Source organism: Trematomus bernacchii, unplaced genomic scaffold, assembly GCF_902827165.1.
Source record: "Trematomus bernacchii unplaced genomic scaffold, fTreBer1.1, whole genome shotgun sequence".
Taxonomy (NCBI): domain Eukaryota; kingdom Metazoa; phylum Chordata; class Actinopteri; order Perciformes; family Nototheniidae; genus Trematomus; species Trematomus bernacchii.
The window spans coordinates 6,431,121-6,452,352 of NW_022987608.1; the positions used below are offsets into that span (position 1 = coordinate 6,431,121).

Here is a 21,232-nt window from a genome sequence, read left to right on the forward strand (position 1 = left end):
TCCAAATTCATCATGGATTATGCACAGTGAAAGTGGAACTCTCTGCCCACGCTCTATGTCTGAGAAGTTGTTATTGATTTATGGTGGAACTTAATCATCTGGCTTGTATGATAATGTGCCAAGAATGTGAGTAGACCTAGGATTCCCAAACATCCTGAGAAGCTGGTTGGACAAAGACTTGTTCAAATGTGAAAGCTAGAGTTGAAGGTGTATTCCAGGAACTTGTCATTAGTAAACCAACAATTGGGCGTTGATAGTTTGATAAAAGGTCACACTGTCTTTACTGTTTTTCTGGTAGAGGAAATGTTTCTGATAAAAATGACAACTATTTAGGGTTAATCTTAGAGTTGATGTTGGAAAATATATATATGTTTAATCATTTCCTTGACGAGTTAGGCCCCGTCCACACGGACACGAAACGGGTTGTATCTGCTACAGTTCTCTATCGTATGCACGGTTCGTCCACACGAGGCCGTAAGGGAACCGCGGAAACGGAGCCCTCAAACGGTAACGGTCCCAAGGTGGGTAGATCTGCGGACGAAACGCTCTGGGGGGCAAACGGCTCGTGTGTACGTCCTATACGATCATTTCCTGATAACGATGAAGCCATAGCCCCCGCCTCTCCCACCTCTATGCTGCTCACTGCTGTACTGCTACTGACCATGCTACAGATGTTAGTGCAACATCTACAGCTCCTCTACCACAACCATCAGCAACAAGTGGACATGGAGAACTACATGAACTACATGTTGCTAAATCCACCGCGAGAATAAACAGATGAGAAGATCGATACCACAGAGGGTCTAGTCGGCGGACCAATAGCTTCAGAGATTGATTATGAAATCAATCACATGCCTGCAAACATGAGATGCATTGTGGGGTTTCTTATCTCACCGGAAAGCATTTACCACAGTAGTATTAAGTGCAGAGGAATACAGTTCAACAAACAACAAAGGAAGGCAGCATGAGTCAGCCGAGAGACAATGCGTTGCACTCTTTGAGGCCAATTAACAGACTGCTGCTCTCAGTACAGCTGGACATTAAATACTGATCCTTCCATCACCGTTCACATTCATTTGTCTTTTTCAGGGGTAGTTTCTTAGTCTTTTCCCCTCTATGTACTTCAATCAATCCTATGTTACAGTTTACTGCCTCTGGCTGTTGTTGAAGGAGGAGGGAAACATCAGCAGATAAATTATGATAGTGAGGAAAGAACATAACAGAGATTATGTAAATTATTGCGAGGATACAGGGAAACAAAAGTTGCCAGTTTATCAAATCCAATAAGATTACAAGTACACGTCATTGTACAGTACTACCACCCTGTGGTCACGACGCTCGTATGCATGGTTACAAAAAAGACACCCATGTAAAACATTTTTTTATTTTAAAATGTATTTTCACACTGCACCAGATATTTCATCATCATATGAAATTGTGCACGGGAATCAGCAGGGAGAAAACACGTATTTACAGAACAGATTTACAGTAAATATTTGAAGGATAATCACGATTTGAAGAAGATTCATTAGGAATTAGAAACACTACTCAAATCATTCATTAAGCAATTCAAGTCAAAAGTGAAAACCAGTTTCAGTCATGATCTATTCACTTGCTATGAGGCAATGGGGAATAATTTGATTTTTCAGTGCAATTATTTGTTGTCCTATTGACTAGACTCGAGCATCGCTAACATACCTCGAATATCCAACCAATACAGTCACTTTCCAAAGTTGAATTTATTGCAGGCACTGATAATTCATCTGATTATGCAGAAATCCATCTTGTATATTTCACGTAGTTCATCTTAAACAATGATAGGATATCAGAGGCAGGAATGGGTTCAACATCTCAGATTTACAAGGAAGACACATCAGCAAAATCGATCAAACGAATAAATAAATTAAGACTCACATTCAAAAGATTGGATGATCTGATATGAGTATTGAAACATTTGTGAAAACACTGAGTTGAGATGGACAGGACTGAGAAATGAGATGAGTGTTTCGCATCATTTGGACTGAAATCAAAACATACACACATCTTTCAGGGGTAGATGCTTTCACAAAATAAATCTCACGTCCCATGAATAAGAATTGAAGGTGCTTTCATGATATAACAAACAGCCTCTCTTGTCATAAAACTGCTAAGAATCCAGCAAAGGTTTTCTAAAGCACTTGCTCCAGAGCCATACTTGCACAGCTACTTATGGTTCGGGAAAGTAAATCTCAGTGGGTAACCTTTTCATTTGAAGAATCAAAACCCTGGAAGTGAAGTTTCCTTGCCTGACAGAGCATGCTGACAGGAAAGTAAAAAGGATTCAGCGAAGGAAACTAAATGCTTAAAGGAAACTGTCTGTCTATCACCCAGAGAATACTGAGAGCAGAAACCCATCTGCTACTTGTGAATAAATCAGACTGAATTATTGAAGCCATTTGGAAAAACATTGAGGTCATTTTAATCCAGATGTAACAGCTACTCTGCCTGGGTTTTAACACTGATTCACAGATAAGGTTGATATTTTAGGTAACAGTTTTTGCTTGAAAAGCTATGCTGCCATACAAAGCCAAAACGCAGTAACTAATCTTCTATATATTATAAATTGTCTTATCAATGTTACTTTCGACATCTGATTTACCAGCTACAAAATCATTATGCCACAGAATTTACAATCCTAAAAAACAGGGAAGTAAAACCCTTGTTAAGGCTAGCTACTTAGACTAGCTAGTGAGAGCTAACTTATCTTTTCCGTTTCCTCGTTGTATTTAAAACCAGATTGTTTTCATTCTCTGTCACCTTAGGAATTTAGTTTCAAGTCCACAGACATAAGGTTGGTAGCTAAGCAAGATTGTTATAGAGAAAAAATAAAACCATTTCCTCTAAAAGCTAACAAGTCTGGCTTACCAGACCAGCAGTATCTGTTGTCGCTACTGAATCTTCATGACTTTAAATTACACATTTAAATGTATTAAATCATACAAGAGTTCATTAGACTAGTTCATCAGTTAAATAGACAAGGAAGCTAAAGCAAAATATTTTTTTGCAGTTACTGCGTTTGGGTTTTGTAAGGCAATAGGCTATAATATCAGTGATGCCATGATACACATATTTAAATAAAATAACATCAGTCAGCAGTTGATATGATGAATACTATCGAACACATTTTTTTGTCAGACCCTGTCAAAGGAGCAGGATATGTTTTTTAGAGGCCTCTCATGAGAGGGTTGGCAGTAACAGCTGAATAATAAGAGCATACTCAGCTTCAGTAGTTATTTGGTCCTTGCTTACGGAGAGCACACAAACCAAGAACAAACTGGAGAGCAATACAGGAAGACACAACACATCACGCATCATGGGAACACTTAGGATAGTCTCACAGTTATTGCTGGTGAGCAGGACATCTCCCATGTTTTGGGACTCATTTAGCAACCGACAATTGGTGCAAGGAAAGCAAAGCATTTCACCAAGACACGTTTTTTGTCTTTCCAGCTACAGTGAAATATGCTTAGAAGGTATCCATGTTGTCTAGCGCTGAACGGAGAAGAGGAATGTTGAAAGCACAGGAGCGACTCCTGGATCGATTGACACAGAAGTCGATAGTAATTGTGTTGTTTTGTTGCAGCTATGAAAGATGCTGTCCATCTCAGCTGTTCTGTAGTCCTTGGAGTTTTAGAGGGGTTCCCCTGTGATTTGTCTTGACCTAAAATATCAGTAGATACACTCAGCTTTTAAGACTGAGAGCCGTCATATCTAATTAGACTTCCCTGATACTGTTCCCTGTGGAGCATCACTGAAATACCAGTGTTGTTCAAATACTTTTATTTCACACTTTCGGGAATTATTAGTATTTTGGGTTCCTTTTCCAACACTTCATCAAGTCATGGGTGGTGTAGCTGCTTCACAAAGGATTCATTTTGATTGGATAAAGGCCTTGATTTCAGGTACGTTCTGTGATGATTTGGAAGCAGGGGTCAGTGGACTCCTTCCTCCAGAGATCCTTTGGCTTCCCAATCTTTACTGTGCGATCACTGCCGAAAAAACACACAGTAAAATACCGAAAGTCAGGTGATTATAATCAACATCAAAATCACGTTTCAACCTTCAAAATTCAGTAACTTTAATAGAATCCTTACACGTTTAACGATAATGAGAAATAACAGAACATTCAGATGAGTGTGTTTTGTGACTCACTCTGAGGCAGTGAACAGTTGGCTGCTGTTTGTGGCCAGGCCGTTGATGGGACTGTCGTGTCCCCGGACCTCGCCGAGGGGCGCGAGTGAGTCGGCGTGCCAGAGACGTAGCAGCCCTCCTCTGCATCCGCTGAGGAGCACCGGAGAGCCTGGCACCATGCCCAGAGCGCTGACCCAGTCTGCCTGCGCACTGACTGACTGCTAGAAGAAACCACAGCCCATTAGTTAGTGCAGACTTCTGTACGTCAGAACATAGTGGGTTTCTTTTAGTTTTTTCAGTTTCAGCAACTCATTCAGTCATATTTATTGCCAAAACACAAACATTATATATTTTTGAGAGTTTTAAAGACAATGTTATTCCTCCTCCATCTAGTGACTTGATATACATTTTGAGCCCATTTGGACACTTTTTAGGGTGTCGAAAAAATCTCGTAATTACCTATGTGTACCTCTAGATGAACTAGATGTGCTTCAGTGGACATACAGTGTTTTTTTAAACTCTTTTTATCTCATATATATGAAATCAAGGGGGAATATCTTCTGGCTCCACATGTTTTGCTTTGTGATCAGTGTACCTGTAGCAGCCGTTTACTGGCTAAGTCCCACTTCTTGATGTAGAAATCTCTGGAGCCGCTGTAGAAAACGTCCCCGTGCACCACGAGAGACTCCACCCCGTCCTGATGAGCGGGATCGAACGATTGGCTGGAGCTGATGCTGCCCTGAGCGCCTTCTGCCACCCAACATCTGGAAACACATATTTCCATGATACATCTTAATCTTGTGAGGTTTTGTGGAATGCAAACAGAATGCAATCACAGTTATGTGTCTCTTACTTTAATATGATGGTCTTTGGATCCAGTGAGGACCACATCCTGTCCGTTGCCTAATTTGTCGACAGTCAGACACATGACAGGTCCCAGATGGCCAGTCAGCTTCCCTGTGGACGCAAACCTAGAGAAAGGAAAGGAGATTAATTCTGTCTTCATGTTTGATAAATGCTTATTAGACTCTAATCTGTGTTTGCACTTACTTTCGGAGGTCCCACATGCGCACAGCGTTGCCAGCGGCGGCATAAAGGAAGGTGCCTGAAGGGTTGAGAGCGATCTGGTTGATCTGACTCTCTCCTGGTGGGATGGATAAACTCCTGACGGACGAACAGATGTCTCCTGAACCCACCTGTCCTGATGACCTGACATCCACAAAGATGCAAAATACATTCTTTGATATACTCCGTTATTATATGTGCAGCTTAAGATGTTGACAGAAGAAGTGTTGTTCTTACGTCAGTGTGCGGATACACTTGGCAGAGTCTCGTATGTCCCACACTTTGATGTAAGCAGTGGATACAGTGAAGACGAGACTAGAAGTGTACCTAAAATATAAAAAGAACAAATAAGGATGATTATTCGTCAAAATCACCATATTCTTTTTATTTTTTTACAAATATATTGATTGCCATTTTAGATTTTCCAGAAAAATAAATGTATATTTCACCCCCTCCAGAATAATAATGAAACAAACAAATAAAATACATAATCACAATGATAGGTAACAGGCATTATTAGTAAATAGTAAACCAAGTAAACAAATGCTATACAAAAATATTTAAAAAATAGATAATTTCATAAAATATGTTAATGGTTGTGTGAAATTGTTAATAGGTTTTAACAGGGAGTTATAAAGCATATATTTCATACTCTAAACCTAGTTATTTCCACAATTAATAAGGATATGGAATTCCTCACATAATAAAAAGGTGTCATTTCTCTAAGGCCAGACATTGAGAAATGTCTAGCTTGTGCTTTGCGTTCTGGTACCTGACTGAGACGACGCTGCTGGGATGATCTGCGAGAGACATGATCTCCTGACCCGTCACCAAGTTCCACACTTTACACGTACGGTCTGAAAACACACACACAAAGTATACAGTATGTAAGGGAATAAACAAAATAAGTAATAGAGAGAGCAATATGTTTTATGAGTTGACATTTTCTACCTTTGGATCCTGTGAAGAGCAGATCATCTGTGGCGTCTACACAGAGAACAGGTTTGGTGTGGCCCTCTGCTACGTACACACACTGCAGTTTGACCCCGCGGCTGTTCTTCTGGGCCGTCACGGGGTTTATCACACCTCTGAAACACACATGATATGGTAAGAGCTGTAACTAATGGCTAGTAGTACTACAGTGGATGGGATACGTAGAAAAAAAAATGGAGATAACTTTATGTTTGCATTTAAAAAAGGAGACATCAAATCGATTCCTATTTTAAAAGACCAATTAAGAGATGAACGTTACCTATGGCCTTCATATACAGGCGAGTCCTCCAACCTGAATGACAAAGCAAAGTAATATAAAGTAAAATGTTAAACGCACATTTCAAAATCTTATCATAACCCTTTACTGTGTTTCCATAAAAAACTGTATTATGTAAACAAACTGGAATTTACAAGGTTACATTTCCCAAACAAATTATGTTGGTAATTATGAGCAGAGCTGATGCTGAGTGAAAAAATATAAATATGTTTTCTAGATTGCATTTTAATCTAAATTGTTGCCAACTATTGATATAAAGCAGACTGAAAATAGACAGAATATACAGAAATGTGCAAAAAATACTGCAATTTCGATGGTTAAAATTAGAAAAATGTTTTATTTAAATGTTATCAGGTTTGATAAAATATTTAACACAGAAATAGAGGAACATATATTCTTATAATGAATATGAATGTATCCTTTTCTGTCACTTTTCACATGTCACTTCTCACTTCTCTCACTCACAGTGCTTTGTGGTCACTGCCTTTAGTTTTAGCCTCTGCTGTGCTAGGCGGATGTGTGTGTATGGGTCCTGGGATGTGCGTTGCCGTGGCGCCCTTCTCTTGCCCCTTCCTCCGGCTGAGGGGCGAACGCTCCACCGGCCTCCTCTCTGTCCCTGTAGGTGACCTGGCTCCAGAACTGCAGGCAGGAAAATAGACGGAAAACGTTTGTATTATTAGTATGGGAGGCAAAACCGAAATATTGTTAAACATTACAGAGAGAAATATCCATATATCGGTTTTCCACTGGGAAGGAAATGTTGCCCCCAACACTTACATGCCAGCTGGTCGGGCCGACGGTGCAGATGGAGGAACAGCTTGCTCGCAGTCAGGGGTTTGACTGAGAGCGTGACCCTGCATGTCCGCAGACCCTTCCAGGTAGTCTGAGAGGGGCAGCAGGGGGAAGTCTCCGGTGGGGGAGTCACAGTCCCCGCTGCCGGCGTACAGCAGCTCCATCTGGGTGGTGGTCCGTCTGCGAGCCTGAGGGAGTGCAAGTGTTTGGCTCAATATTCGTCTGACTCACAAGTTAACGGACCAGTTAGTCATTAATTCAGGTCCTATAAATAACGACTGTTGAATGGAAAAACATGTGGTTTTAATAATGTCAAACAGAATTGGTATTATTTATTATTACAGCATATTGGATCATTTGTCTACTAAGATGTTTACAGTATATCAGTTAGCCATGTTGGATTGTACAGTACCTTGCCTCTGGGTCTGGATTCACCACATAACTTCAATAGATCTGATGCCAGTGTGCTGAAACAAAGTGAGGGGTAAACAATCACCCAATACATGCTAATATGATCATATGAACAAAGCATAGTGTAATGTGTTATGTGGCACAACTTTTGATAACTGATGTGTCATGAATCAATTAATAATAGATAATTTCAGTTTTCTCCCAATAGCTTCAATGTCATGTTAGCCAGTGACTTCAAATCAATACAGCACTGTGTGTTACTACTCTTGAGAGATAGGATGCACCTCTTTTTTTTAAACAATACTAATAAGGCTAGTGCAGCCCTAATTGATGTTATCAATCCCACCTCGGCTTTTCCCTCTGTGTGTCTGTATTTACCTGCCCTCTGCAGCTGGACTCTGGTAGACTCGTCACTACTGCTGTCATCTCCGTTTCTCTGTGGAAAACAGGATACCTCAGTACATTTGAAAAGCATGTGTGTTTTCAAGAAGCCTTACACAAGACAACGTCCAGTCAGAAAGCTAGAGTATTACAGCACAACAATGACTAAGGCTTCAGCAGCTCATAACAAGGGCAGGGGTCACCTGGTTAAGGTTTAGAGCAAAGAGACACTTTTAATGTAACACACAACCAGAAGCTACAGTGGTGTCCTGTGTGGAGGAAGAATGGAAAAAGCATGTGACGGATACAACAGAAATACAGACACACAAACTGCTGTGTTCAGCTTCGAGTCCTGCTGCAGCGTGGGGTTTTCTGTTCAGTTTTAGTGACTTTAGTGAGTGGGACTTGCTAACAGGGGGGATAACGGGGGAAACGTAACAAAAACACATCATGCACGTTATGGCGGGTTACTTCGACTTGGTTAGATTTCACAAAGGAGGATTTCGGGTTGATGCACACTACAAGATTTCTTATCTACTTTTAAAAATATAATTACATTATTGCATTGAATATAAGAGGAGGTATACATACCATTCACCATGTATAATATTTCTATGTAACTGCATCTTATCTCTTAAGATATTTATATGGGTGTAAAAAAGAAGGTTTTAGTAAAAAATGCAATTTCCTTTAAAAAACAAAAAGCATTTGATGTGCCTTAACTTTTTTTTTTACACAATTTCAAAATGCAGAACCAAAATGTATAAGGCTATAAACGTAAAGTAACATTTTCTTTATGATCTTATCGTTTATTTTCCTTTAATATGGTCTCTAAATCTTTTGGAAATCTTGTGTTGTGCATGTGCCCCGCTCTCTCAAACAAGTCACATTGTAACGGATACTCACCTGGTGACAGGTAACCTACTAACTGAGTTCACCAGCACAAACAACGAGAAAAACAAGCAAACAAATCAAAATCAAACTCAAAGATGAGAAAAAAGCAGCACTTTATTTCACAGGCCAGGTATTTTTATTTCATAATTTTTCTTGGCCTACAAAATAAATGGAGCCATGAAAGAAAGGTTATGATTGACATGCACAGACTGGTTATGATTGGATGTTTCAGACCTTGCAGAGCGCTGCACAGCAGGGCGTCCAGCTCCGGGTTGATCTCCGCCTTCTCCTTCAACATGTGGAACAGCAGCTGGTTCTGGGTGGCGCTGTTGATCTCTGTCTGCTTCAACCGGCCCTCCATCACCTTCAGCTGGGAGTCCTTTTGAGCCGCCTGCAGACCCTGATGACACAAGAAGAAATTACTGGAGAAGCAGGCAAAACCAATTTGCAATTTCTTCATTTGTTTTTTCTTGTTCTATGCTGCTGGGTTAATTTCCTTACTGGAACAGCAAATCTAATCTTATCTAATCTAATTTTAACACAATTTAATTAAGTTGTTCTATTTAAATTCTCATTACGTCCTGTACAGGAGCCATGGCTACGAAAGGGAGATCAAGACGAAATTGTATTCAAGTTGTCATAACAACCAACAACACAGATGATAACAAAGAAATCAAATTGGCATAGTTACGGTTATCATATATATAAAAAAGCAGTGCTCACGTTATCTGAGTGAACTGTGCTATATTAACATGCGAAGATGGGGTTGCATTTTTTATCTTAAAAGGTAAAAGCAAAGGGTTTGTCAGGTTGCATCCAGAGTCATGAAGAAACCTGAATATACCTGTTGTAATTGCTAGAATGAAAACCCAAACACTGATGACATTAAGACTGAAATAACATGAAGTCAGCAGTAGGTACCTTATTGATGGCCATGGTCATGAAATGATCCAGAAGGAAGCGGGACTCTGATAAATTACAGGAGCTGATCACAGCGACCACATCCCCTGTGTCTCCTTCCTCCTGTAACCCAGAATAAAAACACAATCAATAAAGTGGCATTATGAGAAACCCAGTAATAAGACACTGTATTTGACCATAGAAGACCTTTTGCACTTTGGGAAATAAACAAACTCACTTTCTTGCGAGTTAGACAAGAAGATTGATATTACTATTTTATTGCTCTGTTAAATATAGGGCTACCGCCAGCAGTTGGTTAGTTTAGCTTAGCACAAAGTCTGAAAACAGGAAACATGCTAGCCCTCTGTAGAAAGAAAAAAATGCCTAATATTTATTACTGCCAGGTTTTACGATGCTAGCTGAACCTACTTACAAAGCTAACATTAGCTTGCTTACCTTAACCTGTTGAGATTAAGGAGTCAAATATGTTATTGGATGTTGCATGACATTTGACAACAATTCTGTATGATATTAGCAACATGCAATTTCTTTAACAACAATATTTAAAAAAAACTTTTACAAAAATATATCTACTTCTACAATGACTACCAAGGAACTAGATCCCTGGACCTCCCCCCACCCCTCACCTTGGCCTCCTCCATCTGCATGATGTTGGCCTGGCATTCTGCGATGCTGTCGTTGATGTAGTCGATGTTGGCGCTCAGAGACTCCAGCTCCTCGTTCAGAGAGGCCAGGGAGCGGTCGGCGTCTGCACCATCCACCGCAATCTTTTCTCTTTTTCTGGACACTCGCTCCCGCCGCCTGGTGAGCTCCTCCCGTTGCTAATGGAACAATAGAAGAAGAAGAAGAGACGAAGATATTGGATTTGAACAATTAAAAAAACTTTATTTGACAGCATCACTTTATAACTTTGGGTTTTTGGAAATATAGTTTGAATCTAGAAATATGTACAGCAATGGCTTTAATTTATCATTTGTATCAAAAAAATGTGTACTACATTTTCTGCAAATATTTTGTTTTGGATGAGGCAAAGGCTGCAGTCAAGTGGTTTTGTTTGCTAAGGAAAGTCCCTTAGCTGGGTAAATTAACGAGAAGTATTGAGTGGATGAATACCCTAAACGCAAAAAAAACTGATACAATTCTTCCTTTCTCATTGACTTTCACATTTGAAACACTGGACCATCCTTTAAAGTGGACCTATCATGCTATATTTGAATAATATAGTGTAGGACCATACTATATAAGGCATATTTATACTTTTTTTTTTTCAAAATACCAAACAGATCATGCATTTTAGCCATGCCTCATTTTGCTCAATTTGACCATTTCTAGCTCTGTTTTGCAAGGGCTGATTCTGTGAGAACAGCACCACCTACAGGCCTGGCATATGTACTACAGCGTCTCCAGCGCTTTCGAACGGCAATGGCCGTGGCTGTCTCCTCCTGATTGGTGGAGTTGGCCCAATAGCCGTAGCGCCACCGTCCTGACGTCAGTAAAGTGTTCAAATCTGGATCAGTTTTTATCAGATCCGTTGCAGCCCCTTTTTTAGAGATTTGGGTATGGAGGAAAATAGAGAGGGTTGTTTTTCTGACACTTGGTGAGTTCCCTGGAACACCGGGGACACATATTCATGTATAAAAGACGTACAAAAGTGCATTTTGCATGATAGGTCCCCTTTAAGATAGCAAATGGAGATAATATCGCCCCACAGTTCCCTGCAGCAGCAACATTTAAAGTCATATTCTTTTAGAACTGTGGTTGTCCAAAATCCTGAAATCATCACGTTTGCCATCGAGGTCAAGGGTAAAACATGGTGAGGAACACAGAAAGGAAGTCATTTTACCTTCAGCAGTCTGTTCATTTCACTCTCCATGTTAGAGATGGTCATCCTCTGCATGATGATGTCAGTGACTCGTCTCTCCAGTGACTGCCATTTGGTCCTGGCCGTCCTGTTGAGGTAGATACTCCCCATCCGCACTGGGGAGCTCCTGAGGTTGAAAGACATGGGACTGTTAAAACTCTTTTACTCTCCACTGTCTGATACACACATAAACACGTTCGGATGCCGCACCTTGCTCCATTAGCTTGGGACGCTCCAGATGTAAGCATCCTTCCTGGGGACGCTCTATGAGACTCCTGCAGAGGTTCAGGAGTCACCTTTCGGCTCACTTTCCCAGACAGGGGCCTCACCTGCCGCCTGAGAGCGTCACCTGGAACAGATCACAAAAGAGAGAGGCATATTGGAGTCAAATGAAAACATATGATATTGTCAACTATTTTCCCTCATGCGAGTCTCACCTCTTCGTTCTTTCTGCGAAGAATCATCTCCTGTTGTCTTTTATGGGTCTCCATCTGCTTCAGTTGGTGCTGTAGGAAGGATAAGGAAAGAAAAGGGAGTTTAGAGCGGTCTACTCTTTTTATATTTTTGCTCATGTGTTTAGCTAATCGGATAAAAGTTGTTGAATGTTTCAATCTCTGTCACCTCGGCTCTGCGGTGGTCTTTCTTCAGAGAGGCGATCTCCCTGTTCCTCTTGCACTCTGTGGCTCTGTTTCGTTCCTGCTGCTCCTTCATCTGACGCATCAGCACCACCTGGTGGAGAAATACAACACAGCAGGAGAGAAATCAGCACTGCAACGACATGAGTGTGTCATTGAAAAACAAATGAAACTATTAGATTACCTTGGTCTTCTTCATCTCGGTCACATCCAGCTGGAGCTTCCTGAGCTGCCTCTCGTACTGCGTCTGGTTCTTCAGCAGGCGGGCGTGCTCCTTCTGAGCCGACTGCAGCTTCTGCAGCTCCTTGTTCATGGAGCTCAGCTTCTTCTCGTACTCCGTTTTTATCTTCTTGGCTTTCTCATCCGTACCCGACCCCACTGAACCTGAGCAAGGAAACAACACAGGCCATGAGACTGTTAAACACCTGAACTTTTGAAAGAACATCCAAATTCATCTGTTTGCAACTTACTAATTATTTATCTAATATATCATATTCCAATTACTTGTATATAGACTCTTCTTGGACTATTTCTATTCTATTTTATTTGTATTTACTTGCACTATTTTATCAGTTTTATTGTGTTGCACTGTTGGAGGAGCCTGTGACCTAAGATTTCCATTGACATGACTACACTGTAGCTATGTACAAATGACAATAAAAGCCTTGAATCTTGAAAGAATACCTTAATATTATCCATTTAGGAGTGTATTTAGCAACCGTTACTGATATCTGTTTGCACGTGCCTCTTACCCATGTTATGCAGCACCTTGTCCCTCTCCAGCTGTGTGTCGATGATCTTGTTCTGCAGCATCGTCAGCTTCTGTTCGTACTGCTGCTTGAGAGTGTGCAGACGCCGCTGGCTGTTCTCCAGCTCGTCGATCAGCTTCTGCTTGATGGCGATCTCGCAGGTGATGTTGGCCAGGTCTGCCTGGACGTTTTCTGCACACAAACGCATCATTAGTTCCTGAAGTATCTTGCAATTTATTACCTAGAATGACTTTCTACCTAGGGCTAATCTTACCTTTCTCCTCCTGGTCTTCGGAGTCAGATCGTCAGACGTTTCTTCTCCCGCCATGTCAAAGTCCTCCTCTTCTCCATCTGGATCCTCACCTTCTTCATGGTCACTGCCCTCCTGTGGAGATATAAGAACACAAGCATGAAATAAACAATACAAATACTCATTTAAGAAATGTGTGACCTTTAAATAGCAATCAAAAAGCTTGACCTCTGCCTCGTCGTTGCCTCGCTCGTGGTCGTTGTCCGGCACTTCCTCTTTGATGACACTGAAAGTGGAAAAGACTGTTAGCCAGCATCCGGTTGAGTTATTATACTGCAGCTTAGACTAACTGAATTAAAACAAGGAGGGGTAAAGTGCACATGCAAACGATTACATTATACACTCGATCAGATCAGGAGAAGATGTGGAGTCAGTGTTTTAATGAAGGATTTCACTGTGATTGCACGGGGTGTGGCGTTAATGATAAACTGGGAAAGGAAAAACATAATGTTGTTAGAACAAACTTATTTCATTTGAGGAAGGGTTGTTGACCAAATTGTACAGACTAGCGTCAGAAAAACGTAATTCTCCTGGAATGTTTTGCTCACTGTCAAACCCTTTTTTAAGGTTATGACACTACTATGTTCAAATCTGATCAACATCTGGCTGTGTGCGGTGAGAGAACAGCGGGTTGAGAAGAAGAGGTTAGAGCAGGTTAACATTTGTGTAAACCACCTGTAGGTGCGGAAAAAGTTAGAGATTAGTTTATTAGTTTATTCAGGAACTTAGGGAGGAAGATTTGGGATTGGCCGCAGGTTAACAATCAACTGAAATCCTTTCCATTACAAGCACAAAAGGACAACATTTGCAGCGCTCCAGTTTCAGATTTGACCCGATCCTGGGTGGGATGTAGCAAACCTGGTGTGTTCAACCGCTTGCTGGTGATTCTCCTCACATCGCCTCAGTCTTCAGAGAGAGAGAGGGATGGGAGTGGGGATGGTGAGGTGTGGAGGTGAGGAGGAGGAGGTGGAGACGGCAGACAGGCGCAGAAGTTGGGGCAATATTATAAAATAGGAGAAAGGCAGAGAGTGAGAGAGCAGCCAGAAAGGATGGTGGGAGTGCAGAGACTCTCACTAACACAGTGTGTTCAAATGATGAACACTGCTTATGGAGAAGCAGATGACAAAAACTGATTTGACCAAAAAAACAATAAGCAGGAGAGATAACCGTTCTTTTACTGTTTTTTAAAAGGCTTAATGCCAAAAATATGGATAATAAATAATATGAATGATGAAAATGTCAAATCTATTTAATACATTTGACTTATTGACACTCAAAAGTTGTTGGAAATGTTTGTCAATCATACAAGTTGGGAACAATCCTACAGAGCCACGACTGGATTTGATCTGTGCAGTAATACAGGGTTTAAACAGAATAAACTAAGAGCTGCGCAGCTTTGTAACATTCATTTAGAATTCAAACTATTTCGGACTCCTGGTGTGCAAGAAAAAGTGTGCTACAGCGTGCCAGAACTCGACAGACGAAAACAACGAAAACAGCTCTCACTGTCATCTTGTCTAATTTGACATTCCCTTACACCTGCATTACATCCTAATGCACGGAGCCAGGAGATAATTACCCACAACACACCAGCTCACACATCCTCCCCTTGTTGAAAGACAACCAAAGTCTCCCATTCAGCTTCTTCACAACGCTTGTGTTTTTCTATTCCCCTCTAAGGAGTTTTAGAAGATTCAATAATTGTTTTTGGTGGATTTTATGTTTTGAATGGTTGAGACGCGCACAATACCTCTTCTTCTTCTTCTTCTCCTTCTTCTTGAGTCTCTCCAGGCTTTTCTTGGCCATCTCGATGACGTCGCTGGCCTCCTTCTGGTGGAGAAGGAGCTGGCGGGGCCGGTGTACAGCGAGGAGCGCGTGGAGGCCCGAGCAAGACTCTTCCTTTGGTTCTCGTTCACTGCCTCGCTTTCAAGGAGTTTTGCTCTAAAAAAGGGGGAAAGTCAGGTGTTTAGATTACTATCAAAGGCTGCGGATGAATATTAACAATAAAATACTACCATAAAATCAGCAAATACCTGAGCTCCTCGATTTCTTTAATGTAGTTTTCAATCATGTTCCCAATCTCTTCACTGCCTTCACCTAGAATTAAAGGCATCACTTTTCAAATACTAAAGTTGACTTTGCATTGGCAGAGAAGAAATACTTGATATATAATATATTATTGTTACATAAAATACCTTGCATTCAAAGATTTTCTTTATTCTTAAACTCCTTCTCTGACATTCATTTCAGTAAGCGCTTGCTGCATCAGTAGGTCGTTAAAGTCAAATTATAAAAAGACTCTCCAGTCCTTTTCAGTATCAACTGTACTTTGTGTTTAGCGCTAATAAGCAACTGTTAGCATGCATTGCTCACACTAAATAAACACTGTAAACAAACCTGCTAAGCCTCGGTATGATAGCACACAGTCATTGTGAGCAAGTTACATACTGACATTAGCAACTAGCTTGAAGAACTAGCCATTCACATTTAGACAAGTTCATTGGAATTGCAGTACTCCTTACTAATTTCCCAGGTTTTAGGTCGCATTGTAATGTCGTTTTTTGCCCACCTGCTCGAGCCAGGACCTGGTTGGCCTGGTCACTGAGGATGTGAGTGAGTCTGACTCTCTGGGCGTCGATGGTCTCCTGCATGGCCTTCACTCTCACCCTCAGGTTGTTGTTCTCTGTTTGCAGCATGGAGTTCTCGTGGACCAAGTCGTTGACGCCCTCTATGCCATCTTCACCCACCATACGCTTCCCCTGATGGATCATTAATATTATTAGATATTTTTTCTCCAACCATTTCTTGATCTCTTATGTCTTATTCCATCTCCTCTCCTTCTTACCGTCCTGTACTCCATCAGCTCCATCTGCAGCCGGGCTATCTCCGTCCTCAGGGTGCTGATCTGCTGGCTGGCTTTGTCCTGGTTCACTATCACTTTGTTCTTGATGTTTCTGGCTCTGTTGGCGTACTTCAGACAGTTTAAGGTCTCCATGAAATCCTGATCGGACGGGCTGATACAGGCGATCATCACTGTTTGACTGGAGAACAAAAAAAATGAAGTAAGGTGATTGGTTTATTCAAAAAGAAATTCTGCCATGTCCTTTGCCATGGTTAAGGAAACAATTTACCCACTGGGTGCATGAAAACCTTTGTAAATTCAGATCATTTTCTTTTTGGTATATACTGTACTATCTACTGGTTAAAAATGGTAGCACTTCTGTAGACAGCTTAATCACAAAGCAGTTTTGTCAACTTTTACAGCAACATAACACATGGTTTGTGGTCCACTGTGAAGGATAAATCAATATTAGGACACAGTGTTTACAAACCTGTTTCCTCCTAGTGAGTCCTGTAACAGCCGGGTCAGTTTGGAGTCTCTGTACGGCACGTGGGTGGAGCGCTTACTCCTGTCTCCCAGAGCACTGATGACGTTTCCCAAAGCAAGCTGAGAGGAGATAAGGAATAACAACACGTTTGTGATTTGGTATTTAAGGGTAAACATAAAAAAAAATAAGGATCATTGTGCTATGTAAAACATGTGCAGTTCATCTTCTAGCCACCTGGGGTCTCTCTTGTTCCACAACATGAACTGACACTCACTGACATACTGTAGAATGACCACTAGCTCAATAAGAAGATGGGTAATGCATTTAATACATAATGGATGAAGTACAGTATATGATTATGACTTCCCTTTATAGTGTATCATAAAATATCTAACTCAGACATGCTCCAAGCTTCCTCACCAGCCCACAGTTGATGGAGATGCCCTCTTTAGCTCTGTCTCCTGTGGCTCCAGTTCTCTTCAGTCTCTCAGAACCCGCCAGGTCCACAAAGTGGAACTTCGCCGACAGCGTCTCAAACTCATTGATCTCCGAGTCGCCGGCTAGACGGTTGTCTGTTTCATTATCCTGAAAGAGAAGGAAGAAGAAGACATTCAAGGGGATCAAATCTTCAGCAAGGTTTGATAATGACATTGCAGCTGATGATCAACTCAGTCTAGCAAAACATCAGTGACATCTACATTCAGGATTAGCAGAGATCCACTGCTGTGTGTGACAGTACGTACGTCGTTGTCAGGAGAGCAGACTCGAACTTGGCACAGGTGGATGGTGAAGATGGCGTGAGAGCGCGAACTCGAGGAGTTCATCTGAGTGCTGGCGGTGGTACGAGACAGAGCGCCCAGCTTCAGACACTGCATCATCTGTAGAAGAATACACAGGGAGAGAGGAAGGACATTTAACAACATACAGAAATGTTCAGGTTAATTGATGATATTCATATAGAAACTGTGTGGAGATTTGTATAGAAGAATTTAGTAATATATTGTCTATTTTTCTCATTGTGCCCTCATTTATCCACAGACCTGGCTACCAGCAGCTTTTCAGGGAATATTTTTTCAGCAGAAAGTAGTGCCTCAGTTCACAGGGATTTATGTGGAGGCTTTTCTTGCTACTGAAAATTACAAATGTAGTTTTTCAGTGCTGTGAGAAACTGACTTTGAAAATAATGTATTTCTAGTTGTTTTAATTCAACAAGTAGTTATATTTAAGCAGTATACTAAAAGGGACAGTATGGGAACTGAGTACACTTTTTTATTTGTTTACCTATAACAAGTAATATTGAGATATTAAACAGGTTTATGGCTATATCTCATCATTTCGTGTGCCTGGTGTTGTCCTTAGTGGGGAAGCCTTTCATTTCATAGTGAGGTGAGCAGAGTATCAATCCATTTCAGAACAAGTTTATTCGGATGGGGTTATAATGATAAAAAAATGCTTTCTAAATCCAATTCTAAGTAAATACAGCCCAAAAAGATGGACAAAGATGGGGTCAGAGCAAAACTATTATTCTCGAGTGTTAAAGCTGACCTCCTCTGCAGTGGCGACGGTGCGGGTGGTGACCCCCACGGTGTAGATGCCTCCGCTGGCGTCCTCGTGGATTTTGATGGTGGATCGCATCTTCTTGGCCTCGATGTCTCGCGTCGAGTCGAACAAGTCGAGCACCTCCTCGTTGTATAACTGAAAAGTAGGATTAATAAATAACAGAAAAAAGAAAGTACACATATTATTTCAAGAACAGTCGGTGTCATTATAACATCTGTTATTTTGCTTCACTTCTAAAACCCATCTTTCCCCCTCAGCTGCTTCGTCACCAGCTGCTAGCAGACACTCGTTGGCGGTTAAAAATAAAGCCAGGAGCTGATTAATGACAGTTTAATGGCTGTAGGGTCATCTGGACGCTTTAACACCCTGAAACCCCTACACCCTCTGCTGACCTCTGACCTCGTGCTGTCTGCATGCTCTACCTACATCTCCCTAATGGAGCTTAAGTGGCCTGGATGATTTAAGTGCTGGTAATTGCATCCATTTCTAGGTTATTTTAGTGCATTTTCTTTATCTTCCTCAGTGTGTGTGTGTGTGTTTCTGCACCTCCAGGAACTGTGCGTTGATCTTGAACTCGGGAACAGGCCGGCCCTGCTCGGTGGCAGTCTGTCGGCGCTCCTCGATGCCTCTGAACAGGTGGTTGACGGCGCGGGGAATGATACCCAGCTCGTCCTCTCCGATGTTGACGTCGAAGCCGGTTCCCATGGTGTACGTCTTCCCCGACCCTGTCTGGGCGTGGGGGAAAAGACTGAGTCATCAATAATGTCAGCTCTGATTATGAGTGTTCGTAATGTGGTTTAATGTTTTTTCAGCATATAAACTGCTACATGGATCGAGAAGCTTGGGACAGAATCATCCCTACACAGATGCTGGTAAAGTCGGTTTGTTATAGTAACCAGGCAGTCCGCTTACAGCATTTATTTTCATGAATTACAGATATGGAAACGGTTTTGGCTATCGTCATTTAAAAATTACTTTTCATTACTCTGCTAACAGTATGGCATTTTTATTCAAGGACCACATGCATCTTTGGTTTAATTTAAGTTAGTTTTTTTAAGGATTCTGTTATTCTAAAGTATTTTTGTTTATATTATTATTTGTCATTCAATAAAAATAACCACAAGGGTTTGGCATATTTTTGTGCTTGTTTTTAAATCGTGATGGGGTTAAAAAACATAACAAATATTTGAATCTTACTCATCACAAAATGAATTAATAACCAAACAGTCGTATTTGTAATAAAGTATTGTAATTGAAGATGATTGCATCCGTTTTCATTCATGCATTGAACTAACTAAATTCTGAGACTCAGATGTTGGGGTGCATCTCTGAGTGGTCTTTAGGGGGTTAGAGGGGACGTGGTTGTCGCCGTGGGGACAACAAGAGGAATGCAACATTGAGCTCAAATCCACACATCATCCCCCTCTGCTCCCCGTCTAACAACTGAAAGAGACCCTGACAGGAGTGTGTGTTTGCGTGTGTGTGTGTGCGTGTGCGTGCGTGTGTGTGATATATGAGAGAGAGAGAAAGACAGTGTGAGACCACACCTGTGTGAGTGCTGAGTTTGTGCACATGCTCCTGTGTGTGCATGTGTGTGTGAGGCCTCCACGGTGCACTGTGAAAGGCTCTTTGACAGGAACACAAGGGCTGCAGGAACAATGTGAGGAGAGAATAATGAAGAGAAAGCAGAAGAGCCGAGGGGACGATTAAGAGGAGGGGAAGTTTAACCGCTGCAGTGGGAAATGTCAAGCAGGAAGTCTACTCTCTCTTTCATTCTCTCTTTCCAGTCTTTACATTATGCAATAAAGGCTTATAGAAACTATTTTGTATACATTAGGCTTTGATGTTATTGCACCTGCTTTTGCTTGTTCCATAACGTCTGTATAGGCTTCACTCTATCACAGGGTCCAAAAAAGTCTATGGAAATATTAATTTAAAGTACACTTGAGCTATGCATTTCCCTTCAATTTGCTGCTATGCATTGGTGTAAACATGTAGTATACTTCAGTTTATTTTCGATAGATTATTTCAAAAAAAGTTCAATTATTTTTGTAATACCCATATTTGCCTATACTTGCCAAAGATTGATTCCACTATCATGAGACAAACATGATAGTGGAATCAATCTTTTGAGACAACATGAGACAAACATCAAGCTACACCAAGAAGTGGGTTAGCTTAGCTTAGCATAAAAACAGGAGGTGGAAAGAAACAAAATTGGCACATAAAAAGCTCACTAGTTTTAGTTGCTTAATCCATACAGAAATGAAGTGTAAAAAAAAATGTAAGCTATTATGAACCATACAGATATTAGAATAGAAAGAATAAATATGTAAAAAAAAGGGTATTTCCCCCCCCCCCCAAGATAACCTGTAACTGTAAAGCGTTGGGAGGTCAGTGTTTTATCTGTGTAATGCCTCTGAATGATGTTTTGACTTTTCATTTGAGTTCCCTGCTCTGGTATTTGGTGAGGCAATCTGCTCACACTTTAGTATGGGTAATAAACTCCCTTTCTACCTCTGAGGCTAATCTATCAGAGCCAATATAAAGCTGCGCTTGTGAGGGCAGGTTGGAACATGTCAGCTGATCGTGTATTGACTGTGAAGCCTGTTCACTCCCTCCTAGCTGGTCTGATGATATGAAGTCAAATAAGCTTCATATCACATGCTGCCATTAACCTCGCTGGAGAGAAGTTTCCTCCCTTGGAGTGATGCAATGTGTGTGTTTGCTGATGTAGGAGCATGCAGGAGACCAACCTGTCCGTATGCAAAGATGGTGGCGTTGTAGCCCTCAAAGCAGCCTTCGATGAGACTCTCTGTGCAGTTGGTGTAGATGCTTTCCTGATGGGAGTCCATGTCCATCACGTGGTCGTAGGTGAAGGCCT

The 21,232-nt window shown here is 41.2% G+C and overlaps 1 pseudogene; it reads right to left on the reverse strand.

The window, feature by feature from the left end:
• Positions 1 to 1,368: 1,368 nt before the first annotated feature.
• Positions 1,369 to 21,232, reverse strand: part of LOC117483084 — a 34,559-nt pseudogene continuing 14,695 nt past the window's right edge.